The sequence below is a fragment of the Protopterus annectens genome, chromosome 5.part0, assembly GCF_019279795.1.
Source record: "Protopterus annectens isolate FY-2018-M chromosome 5.part0, PAN1.0, whole genome shotgun sequence".
Lineage (NCBI taxonomy): Eukaryota > Metazoa > Chordata > Ceratodontiformes > Protopteridae > Protopterus > Protopterus annectens.
In genome coordinates, this window is record NC_056735.1 from 1,635,700,036 (window position 1) to 1,635,716,530 (window position 16,495).

General features: G+C 39.8%; 1 protein-coding gene across 5 annotated transcripts in view; it reads left to right on the forward strand.

The window, feature by feature from the left end:
- The window catches only part of CCHR5.PART0H21orf62 (chromosome chr5.part0 C21orf62 homolog), a 557,240-nt gene that overhangs the window by 232,549 nt on the left and 308,196 nt on the right, over window positions 1-16,495 (forward strand). For 3 of the 5 annotated variants that reach the window (XM_044071415.1, XM_044071418.1, XM_044071417.1), the window contains one exon: window positions 840-955. The exons of the other annotated variants lie outside the window; for them this stretch is intronic. The gene's annotated coding sequence lies outside the window, so the exon portion shown is untranslated. The remainder of the gene's footprint in view (window positions 1-839; window positions 956-16,495) is intronic. 5 annotated transcript variants of the gene reach the window in all.

The following is a 16,495-nucleotide window of genomic DNA, read 5'->3' on the forward strand; positions in this document are numbered from 1 at the left end:
ATATATATATATATATACACACACACACACACACACACACACAGATTATACATGTGTGTATGTATAGATTACATATATAAAGAGACACACACACGTATATATCTATATATCTATCTATCTATCTATATATATATATATATATATATATATATATATATAGAGAGAGAGAGAGAGAGCGGTAGGCCCACATATTTATACTTTCTGTAAATAGCTGCCACCAGAGTTAGGATAATCTCTTGTGGTAAAAGTATATGACTTATGTGAACAGGGGTAAATCTCTTGATTTTGTCCCTAGCAAACAGAATATTATATTATTTAAAGGTAGATTAAATTTTGTCTTGGCCACTGCAACATTGTCCAGCACTCTCCAAAACAAGGACATTTCAGGACACTACCACATCATACACAAGTAATCTGTGTACCCAGCTTTTCTTCTCCCACATATGCTGAAGTTTTCCTGATGCCATTTTTTTTTGTATGGACTTTTGTTGCTTCTTATTTCCAAACTGAAAGTATATGCAAGTGAATACAGAAATGATATTTACCGTAACAACCTCTAAGTACTGCTGATCTGAAAAGGGGCAAGCTGAATTCTGCTTAACCTCAGTTCAACATTTTCAAGGGGTAGATTTCCTTTTATGTATTTGTACCAGAAAGAGACAATGTAATTCATAAGACTGTTTTAATTTTAGTTATTTGTTTTGTTCAACTGATTATCCTTGCTGGGCACTAACATTTTCATGAGTACTCACAAAGGAAAGCTTATATTATATTCAGCTATGCAGTAACAGTCATTTTTCTTTATTTCATTCTCTTTTTACACACTTTCTCCAATTTAGGGTCACAAGGAGCTACAGACTATCCTAGCATTCAACTGGCACAAGGCAATAAAACATATCCTGGAGGTGGGACAGTCCAGTGCAAAGATGTGAACATGATAAGTCAAACTTTCCAGGTAAAGATCTGTAGACATGTAATCAGCATTCACCTGAATAATGAAACTTTAATAAGAATGAGAGACGTGAAATAGGACACGTCCACAAAATTTATTATTATTTATTTACATTTGTTGACCGGGAGAGTCCGACTGGACACAGGTCCATTTTCAGCGGAGGCCCGGGGAGAAAAGCTCCACATTAAGTATTATTTGCATTATACAGTTAAAAAACATAGCATTTAAATATAGACATTAGTCCAGTTAAGGACACAAGACAAGAAGAACAGATGTAAAACTGCTGTAGAACATAGTACAATTTTAAAATATGGTGACATATACTAAACATGGTTACAAATGTAGTTGAGATTCATCAGTGAACAATTGATACAATCTGTTTTTGAGGTACATAACAGCCATTAGCAGTTGTTGCTACAAGAAGTTAGTATTATGTGGTAGATAGCTGGGAACATGAGTAGCCAAGCTTGCTAAGAGTAGGTTGTTGATAGGGGGCTGAGAGAGGTAGTGGGTGGGGGGAGTGGATGGTATTAGACGGGGTGGGGGGTTGCAAGGGCATATCTGGCAAGTTTTGAAGTGTGATTTTAGTAAGGATTTAAAGTGGGTGCAAGAAGTTACAGAGGTAATTGAGGATGGGAGGGAGTTCCAGAGTTTGGCTATAGTGCAGGAGAATAATGCTTCTCCAGCAGAGTTAATGGCTCTTGTGACCTGTAAGTGGTTTTTGTGGCTGGATCTTAGTGGTCTCATGGTTATGTAGGGTTGGAGTAGATTCTGTAGGGATGGGACTTTTAGTAGTTGCTTTATTAGTTTGTGGGCTTGTGCGAGTTGGTACCATTGAAGGAGGTGGGGGAGCTCTAGCCAGCCCAGTTCTGCTAGTGAGAGACAGTGGTGAGTACGGTAAGAAGCCCCTGTGGCGAATTTGGCGAATTTGTTGTAGCAGGTTTCGAGCTTATTTAGATCGCATTGTCTAAGGTTAGTAAATATTGGAGAGGGGTAGAGATAAGATGAGAATTTGCTACCGAAATTTTAGCTGCTTTGGTAAGTAGTTGCTGATTTCTATATAATGCTCCTAGTTTTTTTGTGCACTTTTTTAATGGTCATGGAAATGTGAATGTCAAAGTTCGGTTTATTATCTAGTTCTACTCCTAGTAATTTCGTGTGTTCTGTAGGATGGATGATGGTGTTGTCTTTTGCTGTGATGTTAAAGTGAGAGCTGTCTAGGGTAAGTTTGGTGGGTTGGAAGATTAGTAATTTTGTTTTGTTTGGGTTGAGTATTAGTTGGGCATCGGATAACCAAGTTTCAATAGAATAAAATGCTTCCTGTGTGACATTTTGCAGTTCTGGTAGGGAGTGGGCTGTGCAGATGATGGTTGAGTCATCTGTGTATTGTATGAGTGTGCCATGTGTTGTGGCTGAGGCTAGATTATTGGTGAAAATAGAGCAGAGTAGGGATCCCAGGATAGACCCTTGGGGAACTCCTATGGAGACTGGTAGTTGGGGGGATAGGTTGTCCTGCCAAACAACTGCTTGTTGGTGGTCAGATAGGTAACTCTGAAACCAGTTGATGATTGGTTGAGAGAAGGATAGGTTATTGAGAAGAGAGATGAGTTGTTTGTGTGGAACCATGTTGAAAGCTTTAGAGAGTTCTAGGAAGGTAGGTGAGGAGAGATAACCTGCATTTTTATTTTGTAGGATAGTGTTAGAGAAAGCGAGTAAGGCGGTGGTGGTGCTATGGTTAGGTCGGAAACCATGTTGTGTCTTGGAGAGGAGGTTGTTAGCAAGGAGGTGATCTGAGACTTGAGAATGAATGCATCTCTCTAGTATTTTGGAGAGTGACGAGAGAATAGCTATGGGGCAGTAATTGGTTAGATCTGTGGCGGGGGCCTCCTTTGTGTAGGGGAATTATGTGAGAGACTTTCCATAGTGTAGGAACATAACTTTCTGACAGAGATCTGTTAATCAAGAGTGATACGGGGTAGGCTAGAGCGTCAGCTGCAAGTTGAATGTATTCACCTGGGAGGTTGTCTGCTGCTAATCTGGTGGTTTTAAGTTTAGTTAGTAGTTCTTTTATTTTGGAGGTAGGAACAGGAGCGAAAGAGAAGCTAGTTGGGAGACTGTTATTTCTAGTTGATGGTGTGAGTTTATGGGGGGGGGTTGTGTTGTCTAGCTAATGATAGTACGGTTTGTGTGAAGTGATTGTTGAAAGAGGTAACAACATTTTTGGAGGAGTGAGTTAAGTTAGGAATGGGTGTACTTACTTTACCTGGGTGGAGGATGGAGTTTATTGAGGACCAGAATTGTTTGGGGTTATGTTGGGAGGAGGTAAGGGCAGACTGGTAGTATTGGATTTTGTCCTGTTTTATAAGCTTTTTGGTTCTATTGCGTAGTTCTAGGAATTTTTGCCTAGTAGAGGGGGTTTTGGTTTTGCGCCAGTTGTCCCACGCTTTATCCCTGTTTTTCATTTCAGACTTCATGTTTTTTGTAGCCATGGGGATTGTTGGGCTCTAGTTCGGGAACGTCTTATGGGGGCATGGTAATTAAGGATACTTAGGAATGTTTTATTAAAGTAGTCAACTGCGTCATCTAGTTTGAGTTATTTTAGAGGTTGCCAGTTACAGTCTTTTAGGGATGAGCTGAATGAGAGAGGGTTGAAGTTATTTTTTTTGCGTATTTAATGGTAGATGATCGGTTTTGCTTTGCAAAGGTGTTTTCTTAGTAAGAAGGTTGGGGAGTGATCACTGAGGCTGTCAGATAAGTAGCCTGCTATATATGACTGGGGGCTCTTATTGACTAGTATCCAATCAAGGGTAGTGTGTTTGTTGGAGTTATTTCTCCTAGTAGATGACTGGACTAGTTGGGTGAAGCCATGAAGATTTGCATGATGGGTTGGGTGGTTGCTAGAGCAGGATTACCAGTCAGTGTTGAATTCTCCTAGAATTAAAGTTTCTTGGGGAAGGTGGTGGGTAGTCCAGCTGAGGAGGTTTTCAAGTGGAGGGATCTTGTGGCCAGGTGGGAAGTGTATCCTTGCTAGATCACCTTCAGAACCCAGTTGTCTGAAACAATCTGATGCCATATGGGAAGGTGGAGGCTCAGAGACATGGAAAAGTTCCCAGGGTGGGGGCAAAGAACAGGCTGATAGTTATGATGACTGACAGAACAGCCCTTGATTTTTAGAGGCTTTATGTTACTTTTAAAAAGCCTCTTTTATATTGCACTTTAAACCCCTGTTTGCTGCCTCTTTTGTTGCTTAAATTGCTTATTGGAGAAGGGGAAATTATGTACTCTGAAAAAGGAGGGGTGAAAAATTTAGACACTCCTTGAATCAGTTTCTCCTTTCATCACACTTCTTAACCACATCATCTCTAGAAGGGCCAAACAGAACCTCTTTATCTGTGGAAGACTTTAAAATCTCACATTTAACATGATCAGGAAAGGTTTGAGAAGGAAGCCAAGCCAATGTCCTCAACATTGATCCATAAGCAGCAGTTCTGGAGGAAGAATTAGCAGCTGAAAAAGCTACATGAAGAGGACGGAGGATAAAGATGGGCATGTGAGACACAACAAGAGAGGCCCAAACAGAGTCACCCACCAGCATCTGAAGCAGAATAGGAGCAAGCCTGACACTCAAAGACTCCTTTACAACTTTCTTCTGTTTTGCATGCAGGGGATGGAACCACCACTGAGACTGGAGATTGCTTCATAGGTCAAGGAAGAGGCATCAAAAGCAGGGAACAGACCCTGGATGAGTTGGTAAAGTGATGAAGTCCCTGTGATAGGGACGAAAAAGATCCACTTTTTTAATAAAGTCATTTAAAATTTAACCCATTGTCAGGTTAGACTCTGGAGACTTGTTTTTATTATCCATTTAGGTACCCTCACTGAGTGTTTGTTTTTGGTTACAATTGGCCCTAGGCATGAGTGCGTGCGTGTGTGTGCCTTCTGTGAAAGGCTGGCAACTTGACACCGTAAAACTCCACTGCCAGTCATGAGCGGACAGATGATCTGCTAGGGTGACCCCTAACTGGGAAAAGCCAAAAGAAGAAGAAGTTACATAGAGCCTGCTGAATGAGTACTCTCTTAGGCAATAAAAAAGTTCTGAAGCTTTTCACTCTCCTACTGGATTTTTATGGAGCTCTGCTCAAGCTTCTGACAGTTAGAACATGTGAAAGGTGCCCTTAGCTTTGTGAAGCTGGTCCAGTGCAGTGACATAGGACCTGCATAGCTTAGGCTACTGTAACATTGATCTGTGGTTGAACATCAGCACAGCTACCATGTAAGCAAATAAAAGTTAATGAAGAGCTGATTCCATTTTGTATATTTTCTTTCACAAATATATTGTATACCTGACTGTGATGGTCAATTTTAGCTCTCACATTATGATGCCTTTGGAGCTGCAGTAGATTGCTGGCTACATCCTCACCTAAGATAGACAGCCTTCTAGAAGCCTATATATGATGAGAGCTCAGCTGGCACCAGACACCATACCAGAACATTAGTGCCCCTTTTCTGTCAGACTTCAGACATGACAACAATCTGACCCTCCTATTTTTTGAGACATAGGAAAAGGCTTTCACGTGTATTTCTCATGACAGGATTTTTAAATGATCTCTTGTGAGATTTTTGTCAAATTTACTTTATTTCAAAAAGAACTAATGCAGATGGCAGGATATTAGAACACAGCAAACTACAGTACTTTACCTAAGTTTCTGGGTATAGAATAGCCACAGAAACAGCAGGACGTAGGGCTGCTAGCTACATAAAGGCTAGCTGTAGTGATTTAGTAGATTACATAGACCTCAAGTTCAAAGTCTACTTATGGAACTAAACTTATTATATTCCAGTAGTTTCATTTAAAGTACACCTGGAACCTTTGGCTAGGCAACTGCTCCTGCTGCATTAAGTGCCAGTATGTAGGGGTGCAGGTCAGTGTTAAAACTCCCACTTCTTACATAAGGAGGCAAGAGTGCAGTTCCTGACACTTCTTCAAGATGGCCATCATGCAGTTGTTATGATACATACTGAAGGCTTAGAGTGATTGTATAGCTCCTGACTCCTGAAATCTAACAACTGTGTTAGAGCTGTTGTTCTGTATGAAGGACAGCAAGCTTGAGATACACTGCATTTGTCAAAACACATACCCATGCACTCAGATAAATACACACGCACACACTTTAATACACTCATGCACGCATATACACACAAACACACACACGCACACAAGCACGCATTGACATGCGCCACACAAAGTCATGGATAACTGGCCTTTGCACCAGTCATGGACATGTTTTACATATATAAATGAGATAAGAATGACTTTAGAGAATGTATTTCTGACTAAGAGAGAGATATGCAATGATCAAAAGACTATTAAAATGCATATTTATTTGTTTGTTTGTCAGCTGAGTATTGGAAGTGGTCGGTAGACCCTTTCCAGAGACAACTGTGGCCAAAAGACAAACACAAATGAATAAACATCTTTAACAGGACAGTAGAAGCAAATACAGTTTACACAGAATGTTACAGACAAGTGTACAAAATTATATCTGCAGAAGACAGCACAGTCTATAGAAATTAAGCATGCAGCCAAACAAGACCTATATAGAGGACACTATATAATTCCCATATGTTTCACATGATGAAGACAATTAACAATGAAGAGCAGTAAAGAACCTGTAGAACAGCAGTTTGCATTCAATTATGTCATTCAGCACGGAGAATATAGTGCATCAGACACAGTATTATTGATGCCTGATAAAGTAATGTTTAATATGTTGTCAAAACCTTAAAAAAGAGAGTCAAGCAACTGACATTTGACTAAGAAGAGAATTCGTAGTACATATGGCCAAGGTGGAAATAAGCAGAAGAGCTGCATTCATGTGATATAAAGCAAAATACATCACCACAGTGGTGCAGTGGTACAGCAGTTAACATTGTTGCCTCACAGCAAGAGGTTCTCTGGTTCGATTCTCGGCTGGGGTGCCTTCTGTGTGGAGTCTGCATGTCCTCCCTGCATTCATGTGGGTTTCCTCCCACATTCCAAAGACATGTGTCTGGACCATTTTTCCCCAGGCCTTCACTGAAAATAGGCTCTGTCCTAGTTGGACTTTCCCAGTCAACAAGTGTTAAATAAATAAATAAAACAAAATATTTACAGAAGTAATACATGTTTACTAAGTTGAAAGCAATTATAAACAAGTAATGCCAATCAATTATGTGTGGAAGCAGAAGGAATAAATATTGTTATAATGCCTAGAGCAAAAATTACAAGAATAATGAAATTATTCTTTGATTATCCCCCTTAATCCACTTCAGAATCATGGAGCAGTTGCAGTCTATCCAAGCACTCAAGCATAAAGTAGATTATAACAGCTAAAATTAATTTAGAAACAAATCTAAACAACTTCTTAAATCTTGCATGTATAGGTTATTATTATTATTATTATTATTATTATTATGAAGGCACAGTGCAGCCTTTAACTGCTAGTGAAATTCATGAGAGACCAGTAGTTTGTGTACTGGCAAACAAATCATTGTTCCAAATAATAAATACATAGACACTTTAAGATCCATAAATACTTATACATGAGGCAAGTGGATAACATAACATAACTCACGAAAAAACATAAATGTTAGGATGTATTAAGTATCAAAGTATCTAAGGGAAGAAATAGTGGATAAGTGAACAAAAGCAAGTTGGAGGTAGGAAGTGGAAACCTGTAGATGAGAGAGGCCTCAGATCCCTAAGCAGTTCAGCTGACACTGTTAAGGAAATCAAAAGACTACAGTGAAGTCACTCGTCAGATGGAGGATGAGATCATCCAGGGTTCCCAAAACACATGCATAGTTACACAGAAAAATATTATTAATTTGAGGAAATAAAGCACCTGTAAAACTGATTTTGGCTTTGTACATGATCAGAAAATGTTAGATTTTCCAGATGGAAAAATAGGTTGTGTGGTTTTTTGGCACAGGAAACAATTATTTTTCAATACGTTTTAGTCTGGACTCAAAAGGAAACTATGCTCAGACTGTAATAGCAATGTACAAAAAATGATAAATGAGAAGCATTGGACAGTGGAGAACGGCTGAAAGAAATCTTTTTAAGCTCAAGAATACACTTAATTCATTAAATAATGGAACATTTCCTTCTGAATTTCAAACATAAAAGTTTTAAACAAAATGCATGTATTTGGAAGAATATCTGGCAAACAGAAAGTAAAATTATTTGCAAAGCAGGTCAGATCAGACAAAGTAATTACCAAGGAAATGAAAAATAAAAATCAATAAAAACATGATATGATGTAACCATATATCACCAGCAGTATACTCACAATAAATGAGATATGCTAGTGGAGACCATACCTTCTGCATGCCCTTGACTTCATTCATTAATCCTAATTAGTCTCATGGTAGCACTTGTACCATTCAAAGACTTTCTCCCCATTTTGATATTTCTATGATGGCTCTGAATTTCTGTTAATGTTACAGCATTTCTTAGTAGTACAGTAGTCTCATCTATACCCTAGGTAACATGGCATTTCATTCATACCTGCTTCCATCCCAAATCAACTGCACAGAGCAATAAATTTATATCAGCTGTCACAGCATCTCTCACAGCTGTCCTGTTACACCAATGAGCAACTGCTGTAAGAACTCTTAAGGTACACATACAACAGGGAAAAACTTTTCTTTTTCACTTCTATATGCTGATGCCTCTGGAGTCATGGGATGGCTGATTGCTGCTATAATATTTTACAGATGTGTAGTGTATGTTGAAGTTTAATTCACACACAGTAGTCTTTATTAAACATTCTTGTTTGATATTCCCAGAAGTTGTTCAGAACAATCAAAGCTGTTCAGTTTAGTCAGAGAAGGTTTTTAGTATGGCTACAATCGACAAAATAACTGATAATGGTGGCAGAAACTATTGTGAAAGTCTGACACCACATTTATTTTCATTTCTTATTAAATACCTTAGTTGTTTCACTATACATTGCATATAATCATGACCACAATGGCAGAGTTAACCAAGCATTACATGTAACGGTGACCAAAATAACAGAGAGTTAAGATTTAACCATACATTACATATAACAGTGGCCAAAGTAACAGAGAGCACAGATTTAAGCATACCTTACATATAACAGTGGTCTGAGTAACAGAGAGCAGAAATGTAACCATACATTACATATAACAGTGGACAAAGTAAAAGAAACCAGAAATTTAACCATACATTACATATAACAGTGGACAAAGTAACAGAGCAGAGATTGAACTATACATTATATACAACAGTGGCCAGACCTATAACCATAACTATAGTGACAGACATTACATATAATAAAGGCCAGAGTGACAGAGATTTCTAGATACGTTACATGTAAGTGCGGTCAAAATGACAGACATTTCACTGTTTATTACATAACATGATCAGAGTGATAGAAATAACAGCTCATATTTCCTTATTCAAGGGTCTGACTCTTGATGGCCTTCAAGCATCACTCTTGAGCCCAGCTGTTGTTGTGTCTTTCGGCTTTTCCTGGTTAGGGGTCGCCACACCGGAACTCCGGTCTGCTAATGATTGGCAGTAGATTTTTACGTGCCGAGTTGCCAGCTCTGACGCACAACTTCAACGAAGGTACGCCCATTCACGCATGTCTCCACACAGAGGATGCTCTAGCTGAGAATCGAACAGGGCAACGTCTTTCTTGAGCCCAATATGAATCCAAATTCTGCAGAAAGAGCATAAGCAGTATGTCACCCTTGACTGACGTTAGCTGTGTACATTGTCATCTTCTTGGGATGCATGAGATGGGTACCATGCTTTGGTTTGTAAGGGAGATGTCATTAGATAACCTGGACACGGGAGGCACTGAAGTATTCAGCCTTCTCTTCCTGACTTAATCTGAACTCTAATTTCCTCCATTTCCAGCATGCTGACCTTAGATTTTGCTGCTTCATCCTTTATTGTTTCATTCATGTTGATGCAACCTGCACAAATCATTTCATACCTTCTTTAGTTAGTATAGTCCAAGTATTTCCCAAAGGTTAAATTCTGAGTCAAATGTTTTCATTTTAATGGCTTTTCTAATAAGAAGAGCCATATGATCAAAATGTTATCTTTTATGTTTACCTGAATAATACAGTAGTTTCTGTACAAAGATGGTACACAATAATTGGGTTCCATTCAGTATATAAAATGGTAACCTGGAATGGTTAAATTGAGAAAGCATGATAATAGATGAAAGCACCCCAGTTCCATGAACTCCATCTCATGGAGTACCCAATTAAATTAACCTAACCCACTGAAATCTTATCATGCCACATAATGTAACACATTTTGACACTACCTCATGAAAAACCTTCTAAAACATTAAAATCAAAATAAAATTATTAAAAACACTAACACATGCCTTTTTTCCAACAAAAGTACAGCTGAGTAACTTACACTTACCATAATTGCAGATGTTTGAATTCCTCACTGCTGCAGTAGCCGTTGGTTGTATGGTGGCATCGTACCCAGGATACAACAGCTGGCCAGCTTCACAAAGCTCAGGCTCCCTTCAACAATTACACTCTGACTGCTGATTGGTTAGCTCCTAGGAGGGAAATCAGCAGTCAGAGCATAGAAATGTCATGACCTTCTACCCCATACAGAAAGAAACAGTGTACACATCCTGTACCTCTAAAAGACACAAACAGTTGCCCATACACAGAGAAACATCTTACCCAGCCTGAACCTCAAAAACATATAAACAATAACTAATAGCTTTGCAGCCCAGCAACTAACTATATGCAGAAGTATGGGGATGCAGGGTGGGTGCAGATACTGCAGCAAAGAGGAATTTGAGCACCTAATGTTATGGTAAGTACAACTTACACAACTGTACTGTGTTCATTATTCTCACTGCTGCAGTAGCCTTTGGCTATACGAGTTGCTTACCAAAGCCTATCCAACCTGGGAAAGCGAAGGATAAGGGTTCTGGAGTCCCTGGAAAATGGTCCTAGCAAAACCAATCTTAGACCTAGAAAAGAAATCCACTTTGTAATGCTTTGTAAAATTATTTACAGAGGACCATGTGGCTGTCTCTAGAATGCTCCTAGAATCGACTCATTTTTAATATGCCATTGTAGACGTCAAGGCAATGGTAGAATGTACCTTGATACTGCCTGGAATGGATTTAACATTAGGAGAATAATAAAAAGCAATAGCTGAGGAAAATCATCTTGAAGTAGTCTGTTTTGGCACTAGTTGTCCTTTCTTTCTCCTATCATAAGAAATAAACAGATGCTCTGCTTTTGTAAAGGACTTGGTTCTGTAAAGATACTACCTATTCTATATATGCATGTCCAGAGTGTGTAGAAACCTTTGTCTCTAGTTCTGGGTGTCTGGATAGAACAATGTGAAGCAATTCTGGGCATAAATGAGGGTTTTGTTCTTTATGTGACCATATCTCTATGGAAGACTAGATGGGGTTCACTCACCATGAGGGCTTGCAACTCAAGATGCCTTTCTTAAAGATGTCAGAGCAACAAGTACAGTCTTTCATGGGATAAACCTTAAGTTAGTTTGATGAGCCTGTTCAAAGGGAGAAACAGCTAACTTTTCCAGCACAAAGTTAAGATCCTAAGAAGGAGCCCACCTGTTTTCTGGGTGGTCTAATGCAAAACTCCCTTCAGAAACTGTTTTACCAAAAACAGAGATATAAAGGGAGGATCCATAGGCAGACATGTTGAAAGTACAGTTGTATAAGTTGCAGTTACCCATAACATTAGTTGTTTGAATTCCTCACAGCTGCAGTAGCCTGTAGTTTGTATGGATTGTGCCTTGCCCAAGACCCAACAACTAGCCAGCTACAAAAAAGTCTGGCTGCCTGCCATACTTCCACTCTGAATACTGATTGGGCAGCCCAGTGGAAGGAAAATCAGCAGTAAGAGTGGAAAATCTTCAGGACAGTCTTGCCTAAATGTTAAGTAGCATACTCATCCTGAACTACAAAACCAAGAAGATTGCAGATCAGATATTCTTGCAGCTGTCAAAGCAATGAAAAGAGCAGCTTTCCATGTAATGAACCTTAAGTTTGTTTGATGTGCTTCAAATGAAGACAAGGCTAACTTTTCCAGTACAAAGTTAGGATCCCAGAAAGGAGAAATCTTGTTATAGGGTGGTATGAGGTATAAAACGCCTTTAAGAAAATGCTTTACCAAAAACACAAAAAAAAAAAACAAAAAAAAAATGGGGAGGATCCATGGACATGCTGAAATGGCTGCAAGATGTAACCTGATAGGGGAGTATGAGAAGCCAGAGGCTAGTAACTCACACAAATATCTGAGCACCAGTGGTACATGACCTCTTATAGGACCCTAGTTATTGGTTAGGCACCAACTACAAAATCTTTTTCACTTGCCAGTTTAAGATTTTCTAGTAGCAGGTTTACTTGCCCCCTTTAGTACCTGCTGCACATCCAATGAGTAAAAGTGCCTAAAAGGAATTAAAATTGAATTATCCAGGCAGTAATTTGAAGATGTTTGCCACTGGGGTGTATCATTCTCCAGTCTTGTGCAAGTCGGTCCTATTTGCGAGGAAGCCTGTGGTAATTGCCTTAATCATTTCCATAGGAAGGGAGAACCAATGTTACCTGGGCCAAAAGGGAGTTACCACAAATTTTTTTCTGAATCTTCAGAACTACCTTGGATATCAGTGAAAAGAGTGGAATACGTAAAGGAACATTCTCGTCTGTGGGAATAAAATGTATATGGTCAGCTTTTAATGAGTCCTGGAGCAGAAGTTGTTCAGTTGTCTGTGTTAAAAGGAAGCAAACAGATCTACTTGAGGAGTTCCCCACAACTGAATCAATTCCTAGAAGACCCCTTCATTCAATTTCCATTCATGAGGGTCTGTCCTGGCCCTGTTCAACTTGTCTAATACTATGTTTTTGGCTAACAGAATGCAGGATGCTTGGAGGTTTAATGAGTGCTGAAGAGCTACCTCCCAAGCCATCATTGCCAGCCAGCACATGACTTTGTATCCCTTGTTTGTTGATGTACCACATCACTGTGGTGTTGCCTGTAATCACTTGGAAAGGTCCTGGGTACCATAGGTTCATAGGTTCATAGGTAGGTACTAGGCTATTGGCCCTAGGGCCTATACAAGCCTAGCCAAAAAGGTACCCTGGCTTTTGCCACCCAAGAAAATTATTTTCCTGTGCCCCTGTCAAGCAGAAAAACAGAAGTGATCCCCAGGGTGAATTTCCTATTACCCATCCTATCATCAAGATTTTTCTTGAAGAGTGTTAATGAGGAGCTCTGTTTGACATAGATAGGTAGTCTGTTCCAGAGTATGGGAAGTCTCTGGGACAGGAATCTATCCCTCCAGCATGTTCTGTTTATTGTGGTGACAAGGTTCAAGTCCCTAGAGCGTGTAGCTCGGAGGGATTGGGATTTCTTTAAGTGGAGCATGTCCAACAGCTCTGGGTTTGACATAGCTTTGTATGTTAGGCAGAGATCGCCTCTGAGTAGGCGATATGCGACTGAGGAAAGCTTTTTGAGATGGTCTGCGTAAGGCATCTGTTTGAGGCCAGTAATCCTCTTTGTGAGGTATTTTTGTGGCCTTTCCAGTTGTTGTAGATGTCTTGTGAGGTACATACCAAAAGGGGCATTGTACTCTATAATGGGTCTAATGAGTGATAAGTAGAGGGGAACAATGACCTCTTTATTTCTGGATGAGAAACCTTTTGTGATGAGGTGTGCCACGTAGAAGGATTTCCTGACCACTGTGGCGATGTGATTATCAAAGGAGAGACTACTGTACACCTGTGTCCCAAGGTCTCTTATCACACTTTCGGTGTTAAGTAGACTACCGTCTATGTGGTAGTTCATGGGTACAGAGTTTTTACCAAAGGGGATGATAATGCACTTTTTGGCATTGAGTTTGAGACCATGTCTTTGACACCAGGCATCTGTCTCAGTGAGGCCCTTTTGTAGGATGTCCACATCATTAGGAGTTTCGATTATGGCTCCTAGTTTGCAGTCATCTGCAAATTTAGTTAGCCAAAGACCTTCTGTGTTAGCCTGTACTTCAGAGAAGTAGATACCAAACAGGACTGGACCCAGGACTGAACCCTGTGGTACTCCACTTATCACTGGTCTGAAGTGTGATTTGGAGTCTGCTACTTTCACGGTGTGGGTTCTGTCAGTAAGCCAGTTGGCAACCCATCTTGTGACATAGGGATTTATACCTAGTTTAGTGAGTTTATCTATAATTCCAGAGTTGGGGATGGTGTCAAACACCTTGGCGAGATCTAGCTAAGCTGTGTGAACCTCCTTACCCTCATCTATGGCTTTGGTGACTACTTCAAAGAAGTCTATCAGGTTTAGGAGACATGATCTGCCTTTTACAAACCCAAACTGTGTGGGGTCCAGAGTTTGGAGATCTCCGATGTCTTTGTTTATGAGTTCCATGATGATACGTTCCATGGCCTTGCAGACGAGGTTCATCAGGCTAATAGGGCAGTAGTTCCTGGGGTCTGTTGTGGCCCCCCCTTTGTGGAGTGGGATAACTGTCATGGTGCACCATTCAATGGATACAAAGCCTGAGGTGAGGCTATGATTGAACATGGTACTTAGGTGGGGTGCCAGTTCATTCTGTAGTTCATGTAGAAGGCAGCCTGGGATGTGGTCAGGTCCCATGGATGCTGTGTTCTTGGCTTTGGAGAGTGAGGTTTTTACCTGTGTAGCCATGATTACAGGAACTTTGCATTCTTCCGGTATAAAGATGGGCCCTTTAGGGGGTGAGAGGGGGGTAAAGTTAGCACTGAACCTGTCTGCCAGGATGTTGGCAATATCAGTTGGTTCTGTATATTTAGTGTCATTGTGCTGTAACTCAGAGCAGATCTGTATTGCCATTGAGATTTTTGACATAGCTATAGAATGCTTTGTGGTTGTCTTTAGAATCAGTGGCAATTTTGTTTTCATAACTAGCTTTAATATATACATATATAACATATATGATGAAGAGATTTAAAGCATGGATCACAGCCAACATCTATTTGACATTAATGTGCTTTAGTCTGAATAAGGAATCCCACCGGCCTTGCACCTTTACCCCATTGAAACTGCTCCCCCAAACAAAATATGGGGTGTCCATAGTGACAGATTGACTTGGAGGTAGAGTAGAAAAGCAGAGACCTTGATTTTGAGCCTTGGAGGTAAAGGAGAAAAGCACAGACCTTGATTTTGAGCCATTTGCTGACTTCACCAGTTCAGTTCCTTTGTGACAAGCCCAAAATTGGAATGTGAAATTCCAGAGGATAAGAATGTTGGTTCAAAGTATTTTTTAAAAGCCACTGAATTTTTGTCACATGTAACATTACAAGAGGAATCAGAATTATAGAAGCCTTGAGTGCTGAGATAATTCCTTGCTGAAATCTAAGACTGGTGAAGCTCAAGAACATTTACAGATTAAATCCAACTTTTCTTGGGTAAGAAAATTCTTTGGCTGCAATGCATCTAGAAGGCAGCCCTGAAATACAGTCCTATGTAATGGAGTCAAGGAGGATTTGTGAACAATCGTCTAGAAATTCATTTTGGTAAGGAGAGAAGAAGCCCATGTTATGGACTCCTGATATCTGGGGAAAGACTCCACAAAGATAAGTAAGTCATCTAAATAAGGAAATATATGAATGCCTTGCAGTCTGCAATGAGCTTTCACTGGAGCTAGACACTTCATAAACACCCTTGGAGCTGCAGATAACCCAAACAGCAATGTAAATAACTGATAATGTGACCGGACATAGAAAATCTGAGAAATTTCCTTAAGTCTATGGCTATGAGAGTGTGATAAGCATCCTTTGGATCTAATGATACCATAAAACTCAAAAGAGGGATAACAGGTAAGATTCTGAAGAAGCAACATTATGAATTTTGGCATTTTCAAAAGTAGGTTTAGGAGGGAAAGATCTAGAACTTGTCTCCAGGCATTATTTATTTGAAACCACAAACATTCTGGAGTAAACCATTCTCCCTTTGATTTAAAGGTACTGGTTCTATGATTCTTAGGGTCAACAAGTGTCGAAGAACCTAAAGAAAAAATCATTTTCGTTTGGAGGGTGGAGAGGAATTCCCATGGAAGGAGGTATGTATATCAATTGCCAACTATAACTTTTGTGAACCACTTTTATCATCCAAGAGACTAATACAATCTGACGTTGGGGGGGCGGGGGTTGAGAGAGTTTTTGGAGCAGATTTAGAAAGTTAGAAGTAGGAGGCGAAGGGAAGGGAGGAGGGACGGATACTGGCATAGATACTCTGAAGGACTAAACTGTCTCTTTTTCTGAAAGAAGCCCTGAGTTTTGTTGTTCCACTCCTGCCATCACTTTATTTTGCCCCCTTTTTGCCAAGAGGTAGCAGGAATTACTTATTTTGACTTTTAATGTGAGTAGAGGATTTGAGAGATCTGTAATGGGAGACTTGAAAAAAATCCCAGAAACTCTGTGAATTAAATTTTCCTCTTTCATCAAATGTTTTGAGGACCTGAGTAGCAGA